This window comes from Mastomys coucha, unplaced genomic scaffold (assembly GCF_008632895.1).
Source record: "Mastomys coucha isolate ucsf_1 unplaced genomic scaffold, UCSF_Mcou_1 pScaffold20, whole genome shotgun sequence".
In the NCBI taxonomy this organism is placed as follows: domain Eukaryota; kingdom Metazoa; phylum Chordata; class Mammalia; order Rodentia; family Muridae; genus Mastomys; species Mastomys coucha.
The window spans coordinates 2,100,825-2,124,629 of record NW_022196903.1 but is presented as its reverse complement, the minus strand read 5'-3'; positions in this window follow the sequence as shown (position 1 = coordinate 2,124,629).

Here is a 23,805-nt window from a genome sequence, read left to right as displayed (position 1 = left end):
CACACACACACACAAACGCCCATGGATATTGAGCAATGATATAACATTATGATGTAATCAGAGTGGATTAGGAGAGAGGGAAGGGCAGTAACCAAACTTAATCTTGATTTTTCCTTTCAGGGAGGCAATGTATGATATATTCATTCTAAAACAAAACAAAACAAAAATGTATGTAGGATTTCAGGACTTGTAGTTTGGCATTAGCCCACTAATTGATGAGCCTGGGGTGAACAACCTCGCTGGCTCCAAGCTTTACTTAATTGCATGTAGTTTTTGTTTAAGTTTGAGGCCTTGTGGTCTTTTCCCCATGACATCCATGTTGTGGGTGTCTTTCTGTTCAGTTCACATTTGGTGGTCACAAGTGTAGCTTCTGATGTTACTGAGAAACATAATCTCACATCAAGTCTCTGATCTCTGGCTTGTACAATATTTCTGCCTCTTCTTCCTCAGTGTTCCTTTAGCCACTAAGGGAATGCTTGCTTATATTTAGGGATATATATGTATATGCATACGTTTGCAAGTAATGAATAAAGAGGTCATGAATTTGAAAGAAAGTGAGGAAGAATATTTGGAATTTTTTTTGAAGGAAAGAAAGAGAAGGAAGAGGTGTCATAATGAAATTGCAATCTCAAAATAAACAAGCAAAAGTTTTTAAAGTAAAAATTAACATAGTATTTTAAAAAGAAAAAAAATATAACTACATAGTGCAAGTTATGGCAGAATAAACTTGAGTAAGCACTGATGGACACATTTCAATAGGAGGAAAATAGAACTTCCCCATCACGGGGAAAGGGATTTTTTTTTCTTTGCATATAAGAAACAATCTTATTTGTGCACAAAGAGGATGCAGCTCTTACATTTTCAATGCAAAAGTAGCCCCTGGGACTTAAGATTGTCAAGCATTGAGCCCAGTGAGGGATTGGAACCAGGAACGTGAAGCTCATCAAAACAAGGGTCACCTTATCTGGCTCTTTAGAGTTCTCCTGGCTTTGCATTTAGCTGTGTGCATCTACTCTTATTTTCATTTATGGAATGGCTTCTTCTGCGAATATATAAGCCAAAGTTGATGCCCAAAGAATGATATCCAAAACCTCAGAGTATCCATCATCTACATCAAAGGAAAGACCCCAGAGAAGCACTGACATCTCTGAGGTGCAACACCTGAGGAGCAGATGTGAGAGTCTCAGCTTTGGGGCTGAGTCATTTTGCTCAGATAAGCCCTAGCAAGTATAAGAGGTTTGTGTGATTCACAAAGTACCAAGATGACAGTTCTATGCAGAGTAAAACATGCTGTTCAAAGAAGGAAGGACATGGTCTAACAGAAACTCTAATGCAGTCTGTTATAGTCTTTGGGGATAGATATGTTAGGAGCAAAAGAGAAATGAAGAAAGAATTGCATACAAGCAGAGGAAGGACTGGAGTCAAGATTCAGTTAATCTAGTAGGTGTGTGGAGGCAGAGAGACATGAACAACTAAGAAATCTGTGGAAAGGGTTTCTATGACCTTCAAACCTAATCACACCATGTTTTGATTTTCTCTGAACGAAGCAGCCAAAGTTGTATGATTTTCTATTTGGTTGCTGTTCTGAACTGGCAGGTTGCTCAGAGGGTTTTAAACACAGCCAGTTAAAACCCGTTAGTAAAGCTTGTGGAGGCAAGATAGGTACTAAAGGTTTTCATGAATCTCCAGTGTGTATTGCTTAAGGAGCATCTCATCTCCCAGTCCCTAGCTGAATGGCCTTTGTAATTACTTCTAGTGGGCTTCAACACAAATTCATACTTAAGAAACATTCAACATATTTGGGAGAAAGAGTGATTTTTCAAGACTACAGTGTAATATCCAATCTCAAATGTCATCCCTTGACAGAGAGAACACTTTTATAAGAGGGTAGAGAAACTTCCTTGAAAAAAATACCAGACTAAAACATATCTCAAGACTCGATGACAGACCAACTAGCATGGACAAAGACCCTGCAGACAGATTCTGAGAAGGTGAGAAGGTTCACACGGCACAAGGAAGAAGAATCAGCAATACTCCAAGGATTACAAAGACAAGAAGATGCTGTTGTAAACAACTTTATGTCAGACACACTGAAGCTTGGAGGAAATGAATACATTTATAGAGACAAAACTGTGGCTTACCAAAATTAATTTAGGACAAAATAGGAAATGTAATCAGTATTAGGTAAAATGCATAACCATCACAAATAGAACAAAAGGTTAAAATAACTCTCATAGTTTTGGTTTTTATTAAATAACATGGCCTATTTAGTGTTGGTTAACGATTTCCTTTCCTCTCCTTTCTTTCCTTTTCCTTTTCATTCTTTTTTCTTTTTCTTTCTCCTTTTTACAAGACATGGTTTCTCTCATGTAGCCCTGGCTGTCCTGGAAGTTGCTCTGTAGACCATGCTGGCCTTACCTCAAACTCAGAAATCTGCCTGCCTCTGCCTAGGTATATACCACCACTGCCATATTTACACTGATTGTTTTGTGGGGGAGTTCAAACTTTCTAGAAAACAATAAAGGAAAAAATTAATTCAGACATTAAAAAAAAAACATAGTTACCATCTCACAAAACTCATCACATTAGATAACAGTATGATATCTTTAGGTGGCTTTTTTATTTTTTATTTTTATTTTTTGGTTTTTCAAGACAGGGTTTCTCTGTATAGCCCCGGCTGTCCTAGAACTCACTCTGTAGACCAGGCTGGCCTCGAACTCAGAAATCTGCTTGCCTCTGCCTCCCAAGTGCTGGCACCACTGCCCAGCTCTAGGTGGCTTTAAAACACTAGCAGAACTTTGATACAACACCTAACAAATATGATTAATCTTGCTCATGTATATATCCAAAAACTTGAAACAGAATAATAACATAGTGCAGAAACATATATTAGCACAATGTGTCATTGGATTTTTATATAAGAAATCAATTAATGTATATTTTCATATCACTTGATGAAATGAGACAGTGATATATTCATCTTACTGACAAAAAACCAATTGATAGAAATTTTACACCCTTGATCTGACAAAATACCTACAAATAAATGTGCAACAAACTTAATGGTGGTTGTTGAACACTCCACCTTTTGTTGGAGTGAAACCATGACCTCTATTAGAACTTCTTGATAATACTATACTGGAGTTCTTAGCCTACATTGAGGCATTAAAAGGCAGAAAGAGGTTGCAATGGAATAAAGAACACTAATGTTGTATGAATATAATCTCTGTGTAATAGTCCAAAAGAAGCATGAATAAATAATTTTCATATCAATTAATGAGTTTCATAATGGTGCATTTCTATAAATGTCATTAAGCTTGCCATGGTTTCAAGATACAGACTTCAGTATGAAGTAATTTCAACAAGCAGAAAATCTAGTATTTTGTTAACTAGCTAGTTAGTTAGTTAAGTAGTTAGTTTGTTTGTTTAACAGTTTTTGTTTTGAGACATAGCTTCATTTGGTAGCCTAGGCTGGCCTGGAACTTACTATGTAGTATAGGCTGGCCACAACTGCATGCCAGTCCTCCTCCCCCACACTGCTTGAGTTCTGGGGTTACAGGTATTGCAGGCATGAGCCAGAATACCCAACTCAGAAATTAAAATTTAAAACTACTTTATGATAACATCAAAATCCTAATGTGTTTGGGAGCCAATAATAAAAATTTCAAGAACTTTGTGATGGAAAGTGTACAACCTTATTGAAAGACAAAACCTAAAGTAACACAAATTTAAAGAGCTCGATATATATGCACACAGCTTAGAGAGAGTGATACCACTGGAAAACTCAAGCCTTTTACAACTGATACTTAGGTACTTTGTGGTTCTGGACAACCTGACTTAAAAATTCAAATAGAAAAGCAAAAGGTTTATGGTAAGGAGAGTGTATCCTGGGCCCCATGCACTCCCTCAGAGACCATTGTCATCCAGGTAAAGTCCTTTAAGTAGACAATTCACCTGATGCCAACTAGAGAGCCCTGAAATTGGTCTACTCTGAAGAAGACCTTTGGGACAGATAGAAATGTATAGCAGTCCGTTTTGGAAGGAAGAAATTATCAGTTAGTTATCCAGGCCCAACTGGGAATCCACAAGTAAGAAACTAAGATGATATCCTTATCAAACATTATAATTCAATCCAAGAGTCATTCAATGAAAATGAATGACTTAGATGAGAAAGGGCAACACAAGATAGGGAAACAGCTTCTCTCCATACAATGCAAAAGTACTTTAGCATCTACAGAAATCCAGACTGAAAGTGAAATTATATCATTTTAATTAAAACATACATACAACCAATGTGCAAAATGGAGAAAAGTTCCTCTTAATTTATAAAACTCACAAAAATGAGTACCTACAAGTGGTTAGGAAAAGGAAAGGCAACCCTCTAGTGAATAAATACAAAAGAAAGGAAAACAACCCAACGCCAAGAGAAACATCTCAAATGAGAGTTCTACAGATGAATAATTACAAATGAGATGAATGCATGAAATGATGCTTAGCCTTATTAGAAGTTATGAAGTGTAAACTTGGACCCAAATGAGATGCTATCACACACACTCAACACCTGTGAAATTAAAGTCTGTCAATTTATACTCTAGTGAGGATGTGGTAAAAGGAGAGAGTTTATTACAGTTCAGAGGACTTTCAATAATGGAGGTAACCACTTTAAAGCATACCTTATTTTCTAATCAAATTGAAATTTTGCAAACCATATGACAGAAGGATTCCACTCTAGGGCATAGATGCATAAAAGCACCAAAATAAATGCTCAAGAATGTAAACAGCTACATTGTTTATCTCAGTGAGTTCTAAGCAAGCAATCAACATAAAACAAAAGTGAGATGTATGTTGTTATGGTGGATTACTGCGTACTGATGAAATGCAATGGATTTCAGCTACATACAAAACAACCTGAGTTTTAATACTATATGATCAAAACCACAGGCTGTATTATTCCTTTGATCTAAAGGCCAAGTATTTGAAAATTCAAAGAAATGGTAGGTTGCAAGTAAAATATAATGAAGATCAAAAAGGATAAGAGAACAATTCAAAAAGACTTTGGCGTTTTACCCACAATGTTTCTAGCCAGGTATCAGGTAAATGGTATCTCTTTTTTTACACAGCCTTCAAGAAAACCTTCATATTTAATGACTGTCACTAGACAATTTCTTTAAAATTGTTTGAACCTCAACAGGGAGTCTGCCCAGTTCTGTAGTTCAAGTAAAGAGACCAGGGCATTCTAGCAAAATCCCAAATGTAAAGATGACGTGTGAGACCTTTGTTATCCTGTCGCAGCAAGTCACCCCACTTAAATTCTCTTGTTCCAGTTCTCACTCTGCTAACCCACCTCCCAATTATACTTTTAACATCCCACATAGATTTATCCAAGGGGAAAGAGGGTGCCAATCAGCACACATGAGTCACTGGAAAGAGCTCTATCCCTCACTGTAATTTAAAGCTGGCATTTTGGCTGATACTTCAAGTTCTGTAAACATCCTTAGGGACAATCGAAACCTGCTGTAAGAGAAGATGGAGAGATGAATCATTCTATGGACAAGTGGAGGGGGCAGCTGAAGAGGCCGAACCACAGAAGGGAAGAAAAGTGTCCAAACCCACGATTCAGCATTCAGATACAATATCAAGGGATCTTGTTATCAGGCACTTCAAGGGATGCATGTGGGAGCTTGAGTGTTTACCGAGAAAGTGAGTGGTTTTTCAAGCAGCAAGTGTAACTTCAGAACAAAGTACCGTGTAGAAGAAAGTTTTCTGAGTCAGTCTTGACTCACATATTATTTTGGTTACCCAGAGTCTGTAGATTAAGATGATAACACTGATGATGATTCAAGATAATGTACCCTACCTGTTCCCAAGCAAATGCAGTTTAGCAAAATGGATGAGCTTGGGTTTTCATGCCTGACATCAGTCAGATTCTGTCTCCTCCACCTTCTAGTCAGGCGAGGAGTCCGAAACTTGTTTTTCTTATTTACAAAACAGGTAAGAAACATACCCGGAGATATCGTGGGATGCAGAGATAATGGATATAATATTGATAGTAAGAGGTGCTCAGCAAATGTTGAGATGATATTGTCCCTAGAGACTGATTAGCTGTTTAAGTCAAGATTAGAGATCAATAGCTCAAGGATATTCTCAGGACAAGGAGAAGGGGTAGCCACAGCGATAAGCCATAAATATGAAGAGAAGCCAATGGTTAAAAAAATGGCTTGCAGGCCATTCTTAGCAAAGTTGGCCTCAATGAAGTAGGTAGGAACAAGGAGGAGAGCAAAGTAGTCTAGTCATGGTTCTTAGTGACTCAGATACGGGGACTTCCACACAAGAACAGTATTCTACTTACTGGAACAATAGGATGAAGCCAGGCTGTCAGTCAGGCCCAGAAGAACTTAACAGAGGGACAGTTGAGATAAGGCCCATGACCCAGATACAGTTGACGGGCAGATGACATTAGCACTGGCTTCTCCTAGAGTTGTAGTATAAGCCAAATACTAACCACACATTCCAAGCAAGAGCCATCTAACTCATCTGAGTCAGGGACCTTATCTTGATTACTGATCTGCAAGCCAGGTTCCCTGGGACTGACTGGCAGTCAGGTGGCCACACGCAGAGTCACCCTTGGTCTCCTCCATATTCTTACCAGGCTGAAACATTGTCTTCTGGAGCTCTGAATATCTGGAGCTCTGAACTAAGCAGAGGTAAAAACCTGGGTGCCTCATGCTGATAAAGAAGAGGCTCTACCATTGCATACCCTTGAGCTAGAGCACATTCATCAGAAGGGAAATGTTCTGTGAGATAGTCGCCATTTAAGCCACCAAGACCAAGCCAGGAAAATTCTTTTAATAAGCACTATGGTTTAAACTAGGCTTGGAATCTGAGCTGGCATCTTTGTGGGCACTGGTGTTAGCAGATGGTATTTCATAGGGATGAGAGTAGACCTGAAAAATAACATGTGGATTGGAAACATGATGAAAATTTCCCTTGTGCTCTTATACGCATGGCTTACATCTCACAAACCTGACTGAGGTAGAGAGGGAATGGAAGGACAGACATACCACATAGCTACAGAAAGACTGTGACTGGGTGGTCCAGTCTCTCAGAGGGAGAAGCATCAACACCCTGGAAGCACACATGGTTATTATGCAATGTTAAACAGAGAGACTGGGTTATTCATACAGATTATTAAGGAGATGAGGCTTATGGTTTACAACTGAACAAGGAAGGGTTAGGTAATCTTTGTTAACAACAGGCTGTAGGTGCAGGCCGAAAGCTACAATGGACATTTTCTGCACAAACTATCAACATTTCTACATCAAGACAAGGCTTAGCTACTCCCATCGGGCTAAAATGTAGAGGTCCTTGACATCTCTGTGCCCATGTCAACAGCATATATTCCCTCAGGACTCCACTGATTCCTCAGTCTTGCCCTTTGGCTACCAATGGGGAAGAAAGCATTAAAGGTCCCAGAAAATTCTAGCAGGAGAGAAAACACAGAACCTTGCAAATCCCAAGACCATATGGCAATTGATGCTGAAGACAAGATTGCCTCTGCTGGATAGTCCTGGAAAAAGTCAGCTAAGTCCTGTAAAAATAGCTGTTTTTATGTCTTTATCTGTGTTGGGTTCCTATTATCCTGTAATATTCTCTGTGATCCTCTGGCAACAGTTTAATGGTAAGCTCTGATTTGGGAAATGAGGCAGAGGGGTGGGTTTGGCCTCCATTCACTACCAAAGAAGAAGAAAGATGATCTAGTTATGGCTTTTCATACCCAGATGAAAAAATGAGAACAAACCTAATAATTGCATCACTCCCCTCAACCGATATTGGGGCCTTAGTTCTTGAGTTCAGCATCAGTGTCCGAATTCTCCTCCATACCACACTCTGGAAGCCTTGTGAGAAGCAACAAAAATGGGTATATGAGGTGTGGTAAATTTTTCCTCTCTATCTCTTTAGTGACCTTTGACTACAGACTGTTGCAAGCCACTGTTTCTGCTCAGAGGGGCACCCCTCTACCATGTTACCTTGTCTGCTCACCTATCACCTTTTCTCAGGCTTTTATTTTATTTTTTTAACCACTGAGAAAGGATCTTTCAGAGATCTGCCATATGGCTACCTATAGAAGCTGGAAATGTAAGGAAGTTAACACTTCAAAGAAAAGTAGAGTGTTCTAGTTTCTAGTCTGTTGTTATAATGAAGTACTCCCCCCACCAAAGAAACTCAGGAGAGGAAAAACTAGTTTGAACTTGCAAATCCATGTTACAGTCCCTCATTGAGAAATCAAAGAAGGAACTCAAGCCGATATTCACATGACTCTACTCTTAAGAGCCAAGAGACATGGTTGACTCTTATTTTTGCTTGGATCTTTCTGTTTTCTGGATAGCTTTCTTCACTATTATATAACCAGGAACACCTGCTTGGGACAGGTACCACCCTCAATGGACTTTTTCTAATTAACAGTCAAGAGAATTCCTTACAGACAAGCCCACAAAGCCATTTTTATCTAGTTAATTGTTCATTAAGACTCTCTTCCCAAATAAATCTAGGTTGTGTCAAGTTTACAGTTAAAAAACTTAACCACCACAAAGGTCTCCCTATGTCCTCCTTACCTGGCCTGAAACTGACAGCAGTTCTTCCTCTACTACTTGAGTGCTGTGATTGCAGGTATGAACCCTGTGGTGGTTTGAATAAAAATGCTCCCCCATGGGTATATAGCAAGTCACATTAAGGGATTAGAACATGTGTTTCTGTTGGAATAGGAGAGCCATGTTAGAGGAAGTATGTCACTGGGGGTGGGCTTTCAGGTTTGGGAAGCTCTAACCAGAGAGAGTGTCCCTCTCTCTTCCAGCTGCCTGCCTATACAGATGTGGAACTCTCAGGTAATTCTCTAGTACCATGTCTGCCTACATGCTGCCCTGCTTCCTGCCATGAAGATAATAGACTAAACCCATGAAATTGTAAGCCAACCTCTGAGGTCATGGCATCTCTTCATAGCAGAAAAACCCTAACTAAAACAAATACCAGACTTGATTGCAGAGGAAATACTTGACTGCTGAGGGAATAGGCACTAGGAGACAAGAGCCCCTTACTTCTACCCCATTGATACTTGACTCTGAGGCACTGTCTACTATAGTTCAGCAGACAATAGCAATTGCCAATTCAAGACAGTACCCTGGGGTACCTTGGCCTCCCATGTTTTCCTTGCCATTTTCCCTTTGAGTTTTTACATTCAGGCCTTTGAATTATGAATGACAAAGTAGGGAAAATACACTGCACTTGAATTTGTAAAAACAACTCAATGTTTCAAATTTAATATTTTAGTATTTGTTTTCTTGCTTATTTTGGGCTCTCCCCCTTGAGAAATCTTAAAAAGATAGACATATGGCATGAGGAATTGCCCTTTAAACTTCTTCACCACCTAATATAAACCATTTCCATGTATATTAAGTCAATCTGTAATTAATTGGTTGCTCTTAAAAAATAATCTATAGTCATTAGAAATAGTTGCAATTCTGTTACCAAAATCTAAACAGAAATTTTAACCTTAAAATTTATTAGACTTTGCAACTTACTTTACAGGTATTCTTATTCACTATGCTGAAAACATATTAGGCTTGCTGCTTATTTGATGGATTATATGGAATGGTTAATGTGGAACCTAGTAATTTCCTGCAGTTGGCTCATTCTTTTGGAATTGCTGGCTATTGATGTGTCTCCTATCCTTATATTTCAATGGCAAAATAATGAATTACGATTTGGAACTTCTGATCTGCTGTTGCTTCTTGTTTCTGGTAACCCATGGAATCAGGAGCTGGAGAGCCAGAGGAGAATCAACTAGACCATGTCTCACTCATAAAAGGGCATTGCACATGTCTATAATGTTCCAAGTCACAAGACTAGAACATTACTTCTCTCTCCTTTGAATATTTCCAAAGTCATCTTTTAACAAGTCCTGCTGTTGCACTGTGGATTTCTTTAGTGTCATGCTTGATACTGCATACACGGAGACTTGGCTATCATGTTTCTCACCTAGAAAATTATGCCTGTTGAGGGAAAGAGAGTGAATAAGCAGCTTGTCTATCTCAGAGACATGAGGAATATCTTTTTTTTCATATACCAATATTCATTTTGACTTTGAATGAATGTCTATGCCCCTGGAAAGGAGTCTTAGTAGCAAGAAGAAAGGATGAAGCTCCTTGTGGTTTCTTTTGTTCTAATGATCTTATTTTTTTATTAGATATTTTCTTTATTTACATTTCAAATGTTATCCCCTTTCCTGGTTTCCCCTCCCAAAACCTCCTCCTCCCTGCCCCCTCCCTCTGGTCAACACTCCACCCACTCCCGGTTCCTGTCCATGACATTCCTGTACACTGGGGCAGAGAGCCTTCACAGAAGCAAGGGCCTCTCCTCCTATTGATGACTGACATGGCCATCCTCTGCTATACATATGCTGCTGGAGCCATGAGTCCCACCATGTGTACTCTTTGGTTGGAGTTTTAGTCCCTGGAAGCTCTGAGGGTACTAGTTAGTTCATATTGTTGTTCATCCTAAGGGGCTGCAAACCCTTCAGCTCCTTGGGTCCTTTCTCTAGCTCCTTCATTGGGGACCCTGTACTCAGTCCAATGGATGGCTTCTGTATTAGTCGGGTACTGTCAGAGCCTCTCAGGAGACAGCTATCTCAGGCTCCTGTCGTCCAGCACTTGCTGGCATCCACAATAGTGTCTAGATTTGATGATTGAATATGGGAAGGATTCCCAGGTGGAGCTGTCTCTGAATTTTCCTTCCTTTAGTCTCTGCTCCATAGACAGTCTCTACAACTCCTTCCATGGGTATTTTGTTCCGCCTTTTAAGAAGGAACGAAGTATCCACACTTTGGTCTTTCATCTTCTTGAGTTTCTTGTGGTTTCTGGTTTGTACTTTGTGTATTCTGATCTTCTGGGCTAATATCCACTTATCAGAGAATGCATACCATGTGTGTTCTTTTGTGACTGGGTTACCTCACTCAGGATGATATTCTCCAGGTCCATCCATTTCCCCAAGAATTTCATAAATTCATTATTTTTAATAGCTGAATAGTACTCCATTGTGTAGGTGTACCACAATTTCTGTATCCATTCCTCTGTTTAGGGACATCTGGGTTATTTCCAGTTTCTGGCTATTATAAATAAGGCTGCTATGAACATAATGAAGCATGTGTTCTTATTACATGTTGGAGCATCTTCTGGGTATATGCCCAGGAGTGGTATAGCTGGGTCCTCTGGTAGTACTATTTTCCAGTTTCCTGAGGATCCACCAAACTGATTTCCAGAGTGGTTGTACCAGCTTGTAGTCCCACCAGCAATGAAGGAGTGTTCCTCTTTCTCCACAACCTTGTCAGCATCTGCTGTCACTTGAGTTTTTTATACTAGTCATTATGACTGGTGTGAGGTGGAATCTCAGGGTTGTTTTGATTTGCATTTCCCTGATGACTAATAATGTTGAACATTTCTTTAGGTGCTTCTCAGCCATTTGGTATTACTTGGTTGAGAATTCTTTTTTTAGAGCTGTACCCCATTTGTAATAGGGTTGTTTGGTTCTCTGGAGCCTACCTCTTGAGTTCCTTGTACATATTGGATATTACTCTTCTATCAGATGAGGGATTGGTAAAGAACTTTTACCAATCTGTTGGTTATTGTTTTGTCCTATTGACAGTGTTCTTTGCCTTACAGAAGCTTTGCAATTTTATGAGGTCCCATTTGTCAATTCTTGATCTTAGAGCACAAGCTACTAGTGTTCAGTTCAGGAATTTTTGCCCTGGGCCCATATCCTCAAGGCTGTTCTCCACTTTCTTTTCTATTAGTTTCAGTATGTCTGGTTTTATGTGGAGGTCCTTGATCCACTTGAACCTGAGCTTTGTGCAAGATAAGAATGGACTGATTTGCATTCCTCTCCATGCTAACCACCAATCGAACCAGCACCATTTATTGAAAATGCTGTCTTTTCTCCCACTGTATGGTTTTAGTTCCTCTGTCAAAGATCAAGTGACCATAGGTGTGTGGGTTCATTTCTGGTTCTTCAATTCTATTCCATTGATCCACCTGTCTGATACTGTACCAATATCATGCAGTTTTTATCAAAATGACTCTATAGTAGAGATTGAGGTCAGAGATGGTGATTCCACTAGAAGTTCTCTTATTGTTGAGAAGAGTTTTTGTTATCCTAGGTTTTTTGGCATTCCAGATGAATTTGCAAACTGCTCTTTCTAACTCTGTGAAGAATTGAGTTGGAATTTTGATGGGAATTACACTGAGTCTGTAGTTTGCTTTTGGCAAGATGACGAGTTTTACTACATCAATCATGCCAATCCATGAGCCTGGGAGATCTTTCAATCTTCAGAGATCTTTGATTTCATTCTTTAGAGATTTGAAGTTCTTGTCATATAAATCTTTCACTTGCTTAGTTAGAGTCACACCAAGGTATTTTATATTATTTGTGACTATTGTGAAGGGTGTTGTTTCATTAATTTCTTTCTCAGCCTGTTTATCCATTGAGTAGAGGAAGGCCACTGATTAGTTTGAGTTAATTTTATATCCAACTACTTTGCTGAAGTTGTTTATTAGGTTTAGTTCTCTGGTGGAATTTTTGGGGTCACTTAAGTATACTATCATATCATCAACAAATAGTGATAATTTGACTTCTTCCTTCCCAATTTGTATCCCTTTGATCTCCTTTTGTTGTCTAATTGCTCTGGATAGGACTTCAAGTACAATATTGAATAGGTAGGGAGAGAGTGGGCAGCCTTGTCTAGTCTCTGATTTTAGTGGGATTGCTTCAAGTTTCTCTCCATTTAGTTTGATGTTGGCTACTGGTTTGCTGTACTATGTTTATTGCTTTTACTATGTTTAGGCCTTGGAATTCTGATCTTTCTAAGACTTTTATCATGAAGGGGTGTTAGATTTTGTCAAATGTTTTCTCAGCATCTAATGATATGACCATATTTTTTTTCTTTGAGTTTGTTTATATAGTGAATTACATTGATGGATTTCTGTATACTAAACCATCCCTGCATCCCTGGAATGAAGCCTACTTGATCATGATGGATGATTATTTTGATGTGTTCTTAGATTTGGTTTGCAAGACTTTTATTGAGTATTTTTACATTGATATTTATAAGGGAAATTGGTCTGAAATTCTCTTTCTTTGTTGGGTCTTTCTGTGGTTTAGGTATCAGAGTAATTGTGGCTTCATAGACCAAGTTGGGTAGTGTTCCTTCTGTTTCTATTTTGTGGAACAGTTTGAGAAGTATTGGTATTAGGTCTTCTTTGAAGGTCTGATAGAACTCTGTACTAACCCCATCTGCTCCTGGGCTTTTTTAGGTTGGCTTACTATTAATGACTGTTTCTATTTATTTAGGGGATATGGGACTGTTTAGATTGTTTATCTGATCCTGATTTAACTTTGTTGCCTGGTATCTGTCTAGAAAATTGTGCATTTCATCAAGATTTTCCAGTTTTGTTGAGTATAGGCTTTTGTAGTAGCATCTGATGATTTTTTTTTTTTTGTATTTCCTTTGTTTCTGTTGTTATATCTCCCTTTTCATTTCTGATTTTGTTTATTTGGGTACTGTCTCTGTGCCCTCTGGTTAGTCTGATTAAGGGTTCATCTATCTTGTTGATTTTCTCAAAGAACCAGCTCCTGGTTTGGTTGATTCTTTGTATAGTTCTTTTTGTTTCTACTTGGTTGGTTTCAGCCCTGAGTTTGATTATTTCCTGCCTTGACTCCTCTTGAGTGTATTTACTTCTTTTTGTTCTAGAGATTTCAGGTGTGCTTTTAAACTACTAGTATATGCCTTGTCCAGTTTCTTTTTAAAGGCACTCAGAGCTATAAATTTTCCTCTTAGGGCTGCTTTCATAGTGTTCCATAAGTTTGGGTATGCTGTGCCTTCATTTTCACTAAATTCTAAAAACTCTTTAATTTCTTTCTTTATTTCTTCCTTGACCAAGTTATCATTGAGTAGAGCATTGTTCACCTTACATGTGTATGTGGGCTTTCTATTGTTTTTGTTATTATTGAAGCCCAGTCTTAATCTGATAGGAAACGTGGGATTATTTCAATCTTCTTATATCTGCTGAGGTTTGATTTGTGACTGATTATATGGTTAGTTTTAGAGAAGGTACCATGAGGTGTTGAAAGAAGGTATATTCTTTTGATTTAGGATGAAATGTTCTATAGATATCTTTTAAATCCATTTGGTCCAAAACTTCTGTTAATTTCACTCTTTCTCTGTTTAGTTTGTGTTTCCCTGATCTGTCCATTGATGGGAGTGGGGTGTTGAAGTCCTCCACTATTATTGTGTGAGGTGCAATATGTATTTTAAGCATTAGTAAAGTTTCTTTTATGAATGTGGGTACTCTTGCATTTGGAGCATAGATGTTCAAAATTGAGAGTTCTTGGTAGATTTTTTTTTCTTTGATGAGTATGTTTTTGATGACTTTGGTTGAAAGTTGATTTTATTTGATCTTAGAATAACTACTCCCACATTTTTCTTGGGATCATTTGCTTGGAAAATTGTTTTCCAGCCCTTTACTCTGAGGTAGTATCTCTTTGTCACTGAGGTGCGATTCCTGTATGCAGCAAAATGCTGGATCCTGTTTACGTACCCAGTCCTATAGTCTATGTCTTTATATTGGGGAATTGAGTCCACTGATGTTAAGAGATATTTAGGAATGGTGATTGTTGCTCCATGTTATTATTGATATTATTTTTTTATGTTTCTGTGGTTATTTTCTTTTGGGTTTGTTGAAAGAAGGTTACTTTCTTGGTTTTTTTCTAGGGTGTAGTTTCCCTCCTCATGTTGTTTTTTTTTTTCCATCTATTATCTTTTGTAGGGCTGGATTTGCAGAAAATTCTTGTGTAAATTTGGTTTTCTCATGAAATATCTTGGTTTCTCCATCTATGGTAATTGAGAGTTTTGCTGGATATAGTAATTTGGGTTGACATTTGTGTTCTCTTAGGGTCTTTATGAAATCTGTCCAGGGTCTTCGAGCTTTCATAGTCCCTGGGAAAAGTCTTGTATAATTCTGATAGGTCTGCCTTTATATGTTATTTTACCTTTTTCCCTTACTGCTTTTAATATTCTTTCTTTGTTTAGTGCATTTGGTGTTTTGATTATTATGTGACGGGAGGAATTTCTTTTCTCATCCAATCTATTTGGAGTTCTGCAGACTTCTTGTTAGTTCATGGGCATCTCTTTTTTTAGGTTAGGGAAGTTTTCTTCTATAATTTTGTTGAAGATATTTATTGGCCCTTTAAATTAGGAATCTTCACTGTCTTCTATACCTATTATCCTTAGGTTTAGTCTTCTCATTGTGTCCTGGATGTCCTGGATGTTCTGGATTAGCAGCTTTTTGCATTTTGCATTCTCTTTGACTGTTGTGCCAATGTTTTCTATGGTATCTTCTGCACCTGAGATTCTCTCTTCTATCTCTTGAATTCTGTTGGTGATACTTGCATCTATGACTCTGGTCTCTTTCCTAGGTTTTCTAACTCTAGTATTGTCTCCCTTTGTGATTTCTTTATTGTTTCTATTTCTATTTTTATATCCTGGATAGTTTTGTTCAGTTGCTTCACCTGTTTGGTTGTGTTTCCCTGTAATTCTTTAAGGAATGTTTATATTTCCTCTTTAAATTCTTCTACCTTTTACCTACATTCTCTTGTATTTCTTTAAAGGAGTTATTTATGTCCTTCTTAAATTCCTCTATCATCATCATGAGATGTGATTTTAAATCAGAGTCTTGCTTTTCTGCTGTGTTGGGGTAAACGGGGTTCACTGTGGTAGGAGAACTGGATTTTGATGACACCAAGTAGTCTTGGTTTCTGTTGCTTATGTTCGTGTGCTTGCCTTTTGCTATCTGGTTATTTCTGGTGTTAGCTGGTCTTGCTGTCTCTGACTGTGGTTGTCCATCCTGCAAGCCTGTGTGTCAGTACTCCTGGGAGACCAGTTCTCTCCAGGGGGAATTTGAATATGGCAAGTGGTGATACTGGGTCAGCTCTGGAGTGCAGACAGAGACCAGAAGGATCCTATCTCCAGGAACAGTGATCCTTGGTTCCTGAGTCCTGTGAGCATCCCTCTTGGGGCAGGAATTTAAAGAGAAGTAGTTGTCTTACCTGTGGTCACAGGTATGTAGGCAATTCTGGGAAACCTGAATTTCCTGGTGGATGTAGCTCTGTGACACAGGATCAGCTCTGGGTGCAGATGGAGATCAGAGACCACAAGACTCCTGTCCCAGGCAACCCCTCAGTTCCTTTGTCCTGAGGGTTCCTGGCAGGTTTCTCTGAGCAGCAGTGGTGATCCTACCTGTACTCACAGGCCTGTCTGCACTCCTGGGAGGTTTGCTCCTTCCTGGCACAATTTGGGTATGGAGCCTCTGCTTAGAGCAGAGATGGAAACCGGAAGGCCAACAATCTTATTTTTAATATATTCTTTTTATTACTTGTTTTTATATAGTGGATTTCATCATAGTCTATAAGTGTGTGTGTGCGTGTGTATATATGTACACATGAGCATGTGTGAGTGCGCTATATTTTATTCTCAGTTATTCTCTTCTTCACTGCTCTCCCGTATGTCATCTATCTTCCTTTGGCTGCTCTGCTTCCTTCCTCTAGCAGTTAACTTTCAATACTTCCTTTTTTTATTTCAGTTTTTTTTATTTAATGTGTGTCTGTGGGCATGTATGCCATGTTTATGCATATCCTTGCAGAGTTCATATAGCTTGGATTATATGCACTTGTGAGCTGCCTGTTATGGATGCTTGGATCTTCTGGTAGAACAAGAAACATTATTAATCCCCAAGCCATTTTTTTTTTCAAGACAGGGTTTCTCTGTATAGTCCTGGCTGTCCTGGAACTCACTCTGTAGACCAGTCTGGCCTCGAATTCAGAAATCTGCCTACCTCTGCCTCCCAAGTGCTGGAATTAAAGGCGTGTGCCACCACCACCTGGCCCTCAAGCCATTTTTTAAAGCTCTCTTTTTGTTTTCCTTTCATATAGACTCTATTACCTGCTTTATTTATTACCACTTTTAAGATGTCTTCCTCCACAATCATGATCCTTTTTTTACTTTCACGATCTTTTTACACACACACACATACACACACACACACACAGTTTTAAATCTAGGTCCTGTACATACAAGAAATAGACTCAAGAGTTTTAAGACTACTGATTTATAATTTGCCATATATTTGATGTAAAATATTAAAATACACTTATTCCAAGAGAAAAGAAAAAAGAGACTAGAGAAGCTAGTCTCTAAAAATTAGGAGTAAGTGAAGTTATTATTTGGTGTGAATGAGTAAGTGGACTCTGGAACTAAATGGTTATTAACTGATTCTATTCTAAAAATAAAAAATGCTCTCCAGAGTTAAGGTTCAGTGATGACTGCAAGCTTGAATCCATGCCCTGTATACTAACATGGCCTCTAACATGCTGTAATGAGCAATTAAGCATGGAAAAAGAAAAACACTTTCCCAAAAAGGAAAGCATAGACATGACAGTAAATGGGGATTATAATGATTTTTTTTTACTATAAAGTAAAACAATTAATATTTGGCTTAATTATGACATTTAAATCCTGTTATCATTTTTTTCTTTAAGATCATCTGTAAAGCTGAGGAAATAATATTTGTACCATTATTTATAGTAATGAAAAGTTGAAAACAATCTGAATAATATACCACATATTTAAAGTTAAGTAAATTATAGTCCATGATTTCAATAACTGCTAAAAAACTACAAAATGAAGAATACTAAAATGTGTAGGACAAACAAATGGAAAGCATCTTGGTATCTTTTCAGAGCAGAATTTGCCAACTCCAATACTACCAACATCTTAGGCCAAGATATTCAGGTTGGGTTTGGGACCATTCTGTGCTTTATAGGATATTCAGCAATGTGACTGGTCTCTATTGACTGTAAATAATAACAAAAAATATCTTTCAATCCTGCCAAAAGGCTTGGGTAATACATTGTAATGAGCACTATGCTGCTGGTTGAGAACCCTTATAAAAGGTGAAATTAAATGTAAAATTCTCTGTACATTGTGATTAAATGCAAGGGAAATTAGCATGTACCTACATCTAAATAGGAAATAAATAGCAAAAACATCAAAACACTTACTAGGGTCGTGATATTTCTTAATGGTTTTCTTTTTATAGGTTCTGTGGTGGTTTCAATGAGAATGGCCCCTATAGATTCAGTTTAGAATGTTTGGTCACCTAGTTGGTAGACTGCTTAGAATGAATTAGGAAATGAGACTTTGTGGGAGGGAGAAGGTGTGTCACTGGAGATGGGCTTTGATGTTTCAAAAGTCCATGCCAGGCCCAGTTTCTGTCTCACTCTCCCTGTAACTTGTGAATAAGACATGAGCTGTCAGGTACTACTCCAGTCCTGTGCCTACTTGTCTGCTGTCATGCTGCCCACCATGATGGTCATGGACTCATACTCTGAAACCCCCAGTTAACTGCTTTTTTCTTATAAGTTGCCTTTGTTATGATGTCTCTACATAGCAATAGAACAGTAACTAAGACCGACATTAGTATGAGTAGTAAGTATATTGTTGTGGCATGCCTGACAATGCTGTTGTTTGAAGGAATATGGAAAACTTTGGGTCTTTGAACTAGAAAAGGATTAGAAAGATTAAGAGGTGCAGCCTTGTTGGGGGAAATGTGTCACTGAGGCTGGACTTTGAGGTTGAAAAGGCCCATGCCAAACCAAGAGCCTTATCTTTCTGCCTATTGATCAGAATGTCACTATTGCTCCTATCACTTTTGCACTATCACTTTCAACTATTGCTCCAGCATGCCAGTCTGCCTGCATATCACCATGTTCCCTGCCATGATGATAATGAACTAAACTTCTTAAACTGTAAGTAAGTTCCTTTTTACAATGCTTTCTCTTATAATAGTTGTATGGGTCTTGATGTCTCTTCATAGCAATAGACCAGTGAATAAGGTAGGAGCAAAAAGATATATACACACACACACAGTTTGTGGTTAAAAAAAAAATCATGTGGAGAGTCTTTTGGGGTGTAGTCCTTTTGGCAGGAATCTGACATTGGCCAAGGACAGGAAGTGGGCTTCAGACAGGAATCTAACTTTGGCCTATGACAAAGAAGTAAGTTCAGGCAGGGACCTGACATTGGTCAAGGACAAGGAAGTAAGAATCTGATTTTAGGGTAGAACAAAAGAAGTAAGCTTTAGTAAGGCAAGATTTTGGGCTTGGGCAAGGAAGTAGGCTCAAGTATTTTGGTCATTCTGACAAGCCCTTTCAAAACAACTGAGTAATCGCGGGACTTTGCTTATTGCCTTGCTAGTAGTTCCTTATTGTACTGCTTACCCTTAATACGTGCATGTAATTAAAGTGGTATAAAAGCAGATTAGAAAAATTAAATTTGCCTTCAGTTTTAGAATTTACTGAGATCATGCTACAATGTTGTCTAACTGTCTTTTTTTCTTTTTACTCCTCACTCCTGCGCTGGAGAATCTGTTGACTGACTGAGTGGGCTTGGTCAGAATTAGGAAATAGAATGTCGGTGGCAGGCCCTGTGTTCAAAGAGATGAGTAATTTAAACAAATGTTGAATGGAAATGGTATCCTCAGTAAAGGGGGTGATGGAAGACACCATCTTTCTAATCCTGGAACCTGGGAAAGGAAAAAGAGATTTCTAGGCCTAAATAACAATAACAATGAAAAATTGCGCAAAATATAATTCAATTTGGGGACCAGTTTCCAGCAGACAGAAAACTTTGACAACTTTAACCACATGATTCTGGCTTTGTCATGAAGGATACAAGAGTAAAATGTGAGAGGCCCTTGGTCCTGTGAAGGTTCTATGCCCCAGTGTAGGGGAATGCCAGGGCCAGGAAGCTGGAGAGGGCAGGTTGGTGAGCAGGGGGAGGATGGAGGGAACAGGGTTTTGTTTTTGTTTTTTTTTTTCCAGAGGGGAAACCAGGAAAGAAAATATCATTTGAAATGTAAATAAAGAAATATCTAATTAAAAAAAAAGTGTTCCTCTTTCTCTATCACGTCAGGCCCAGTCTCCTACCTCCAGTGACACACTTCCAACAAGGTCAAAATTCCTAATCCTCCTAAGCTGCCACCAATAAGAAAACCAAATATTCAAATACATGAGCCTATTGGGTCATTCTCATTCAGACCACTGCAATCAACTCCCTGACCCCCATAGATTTACAGATATTTCATAATACAAAATGCATTTAGCCCAACTTCAAAAGTCCAGTAGGCTTTCACTGTCTCTTGACTATCTAAAAGTCCAAACTCTCAAGGCAATCTACTAACTATAACCCAATATAAAAGCAAAAAAAAAAAAAAAAAAAAAAAAGAAAAAGCAAACAAATTACATATTTCCAACACACACTGCTACAGAATATATGTCACCATTCCCAAAGAAAAGAAATGGGGCATAGTGAAGAAGTACTAGGACAAAGCAAGGCCTAATGCCACAGGCCAGCTGATCTGGGCCTCCCTCAACCCACGGAAGAAAAACAGGGTCCTAGTCAGGTCGACGAAGCATAGGTGAAGAAATCATGGCAGAGACGACACATGAAGTACAGGATCTGAATGTATTTCTTAAAAATGGCTTCAGACTTTTACAGTCATTGCAAAAGAGAAATGATAAATCTGGCAACTCAGCAGTTGAGGTACATCTGAGGCCATCTGAAACACACTGGGTCTCAAGCAGCAGCCTTCTCCTCTGGACTGGTGCTGCACCCCCTAGGCCCAAGCGCTCTGGGCCTGGGGGACTGCAGACTGCATGAATCTAAGTCCTAGTCCATTTACGTTCTAGTTCTAGTCAGAGTGCCAGTGCCCTTGCACAAAGTGAAAACCAGGCTTATATGGTATACAAAAAACAGGGCGAATGACAAAAGTCAAGTAGGCGGGTGAGGGTTACAACAAGGGCAATAGGATCAGAGAGCAAGACTGAAGTCACATAGGCAAGTGACCACATCAAGGTCAGTAGGATCAGGTATCCAGGTAGGAAGCAGGTGGAAGAGCAGGGGTGCCCTCCCTGCTGGGGCTGTTTTGGTATTCCCTTGCTAATTCCCTGGGTCAGCAGGAGGCAAGCACCAGGAAGTTCCAATCTAGCAGTTCCTGCTAATGCCCTTAAGTGAGTGAGGGAAGCCCTGCATTACTCTCTAGTATGTAAAACAGTTCTTTCTTCTGTGGGACTACCCTGAGAATTCTATGTTAATAGTAAGCAATGGTGCCTGACCTCTGTTGCTAACTCTGAGGACATCTATCTGATAAGGCAGATTCCTTGAGAGAAATTCCAAGCTAAGAAAAGCTTGGAATTAAATTAGGATATATTGGAACATTATGCTGGCCAGGAAACAGTGTCTAATCTTAAGTTTAGCCATTAATGAATCATCTTGGGGTACCTTTTATGCCTAAATAAGAGGGCATGTTGATGATTGGAAAGACTAATCTGGAACATGTCTTGAGTTAGGAGATGCCAGTGACTGAATACCGGGGAAGCACAAACTCCCCTTTGAAGTCATAATGCCTCTTATCCTTAATACGGCTTTTATCCCTGATATTGCGGATTTTACTGGAGTAAACGAGTGGGCATGGCACCTAAATGCAGCAGAGAAAACTACAAATTCTATTATTTCTATGCCTGATACCAAAGGTCTTATTCAATGGCTCTTTCTATCTCCCAGTCTTTCCAGTTTTTATTGACTACAACACTCTGTGTCTCTTGGACTCACACCCTATCTGCAGCTCTCTTTGGAATGTTATCACATGGCTCTGGTTCCTACAACATCTTAGGATCTCCAATGCAATCCAGGCTTTACCATCACAGCTTCAAGTTATGGCCTCTCCAGGACTCCAGGAAGGGACTCCTTTAACATGTCTGGTCTTGGTGGCTTTTCTTAACCACAGAGGAAGAGTCTATAACACATTTTACTCTTTTTTTTTATGTTGAGTTCATAAAATTAATTGTGACTTATGTGTCCTCCTCTTCTGAAAGAGTTTCTGTAAGTCCAATCTTATTTCTTTTCTTCTTTTATTCTTTCATAGATAAACATTTATGGGTTTTTTTATTAGATAAATTCTTTATTTACCTTTCAAATGATATCTCCTCTCCAGGTTTCCCGTCCAAAAAAAGAAAGAGAGAAAGAAGGAAAGAAAAAGAAAAACCCTGTTCCCTCCCCCCTCCCCCTGCTCACCAACCCACCAACCCAGGGTTTAGTCCCGGTGAGCTCTGAGGGTGCTAGTTCATTCATATTGTTGTTCATCCTAAGGGGCTGCAAACCCTTCAGCTCTTTGGGTCCTTTCTCTAGCTCCTACATTGGGGACTCTGTGCTCAGTCCAATGGATGGCTGTGAGTCTCTACTTCTGTATTTGTCAGGCACTGTCAGAGCCTTTCAGGAGACAGCTATATGAGGCTCCTGTCAGCCAGCACTTGCCAGCATCCATAATAGTGTCTGGGTTTGATGATTGAATATGGGAAGGATTCCCAAGTGGATCAGTCTCTGGATTGTCCTTCCTAAAGAAATGGTCAACATCCTTAGTCATCAGGGAAATGAAAATCAAAACAACCCTGAGATTCCACGTTACACCTGTCAGAATGGCTAAGATCAAAAACTCAGGTAACAACAGATGCCAGTGAGGTTGTGGAGAAAGAGGAACATTCCTCCATTATTGGTGGGATTGTAAGCTGATACAAACACTCTGGAAATCATTTCTGTGATTCCTCAGAAAATTGGACATAGTACTACCTGAGGACCCAGCAATACCACTCCTGGGCATATACCCAGAAGATGCTCCAACATGTAATAAGAACACATGCTCCACTATGTTCATAGCAGCCTTATTTATAATAGCCAGAAGCTGGAAACAACCCAGATGTCCCTCAACCAAGGAATGGATGCAGAAAATGTGGTACATTTACACATTGGAATACTACACAGCTATTAAAAACAATGAATTCACGAAATTCTTAGGCAAATGGATGAATCAAGAAAATATCTTCCTGAGAGAGGTAACCCAATCACAAAAGAACACACATGGTATGCACTTACTGATAAGTGGATATTAGCCCAGAAGCTTGGAATACTCAAGATACAATTCACAGACCACATGAAGCTCAAGAAGAATGAATCTAAAGTATATTTCAGTCTTCTTAAAAGGAGGAACAAAGTACCCAGGGGAGGAGATACAGAGACAAAGTGTGGAGCAAAGACTTAAGGAAAGGCCATCCAGAGACTGTCCTACCTGAGATCCATCCCATATACAGTAACCAAACCAAGACACTATTGTGGATGCCAAGAAGTGTGCTTGATGACAGGGGCCTGATATAGCTGTCTCCTGAGAGGCTCTACCAGTGCCTAATAAGTACAGAGGTGGATGCTCTCAGTTAACCATTGGACTGAGCACAGGGTGCCCAATGGAGGAACTAGAGAGAAGTCTCAAGGAGTTGAAGGGGTTTTCAGCCCCATAGGAGGAACAACAATATAAACTAAGCAGTACCTCCAGAGCTCCCAGTGACTAAACCACCAACCAAAGAGTACACATGGAGGGACTCATGGCTCCAGCTGCACATGGTACAGAGGACAACCTTATTGAATGTCAATGGGAGGAGAGGCCCTAGGTCCTGTGAAGGCCTCAGTATAGGGGAATTCCAGAGCAGGGAAGTGGGAGTGGGTGGGTTGACGAGTCGGGGTGGGAATGGTGGAGGCAGGGGATCTGGGGTTTTCAGAGGGGAAACTGGGAAAGGGGATAACATTTGAAATGTAAATAA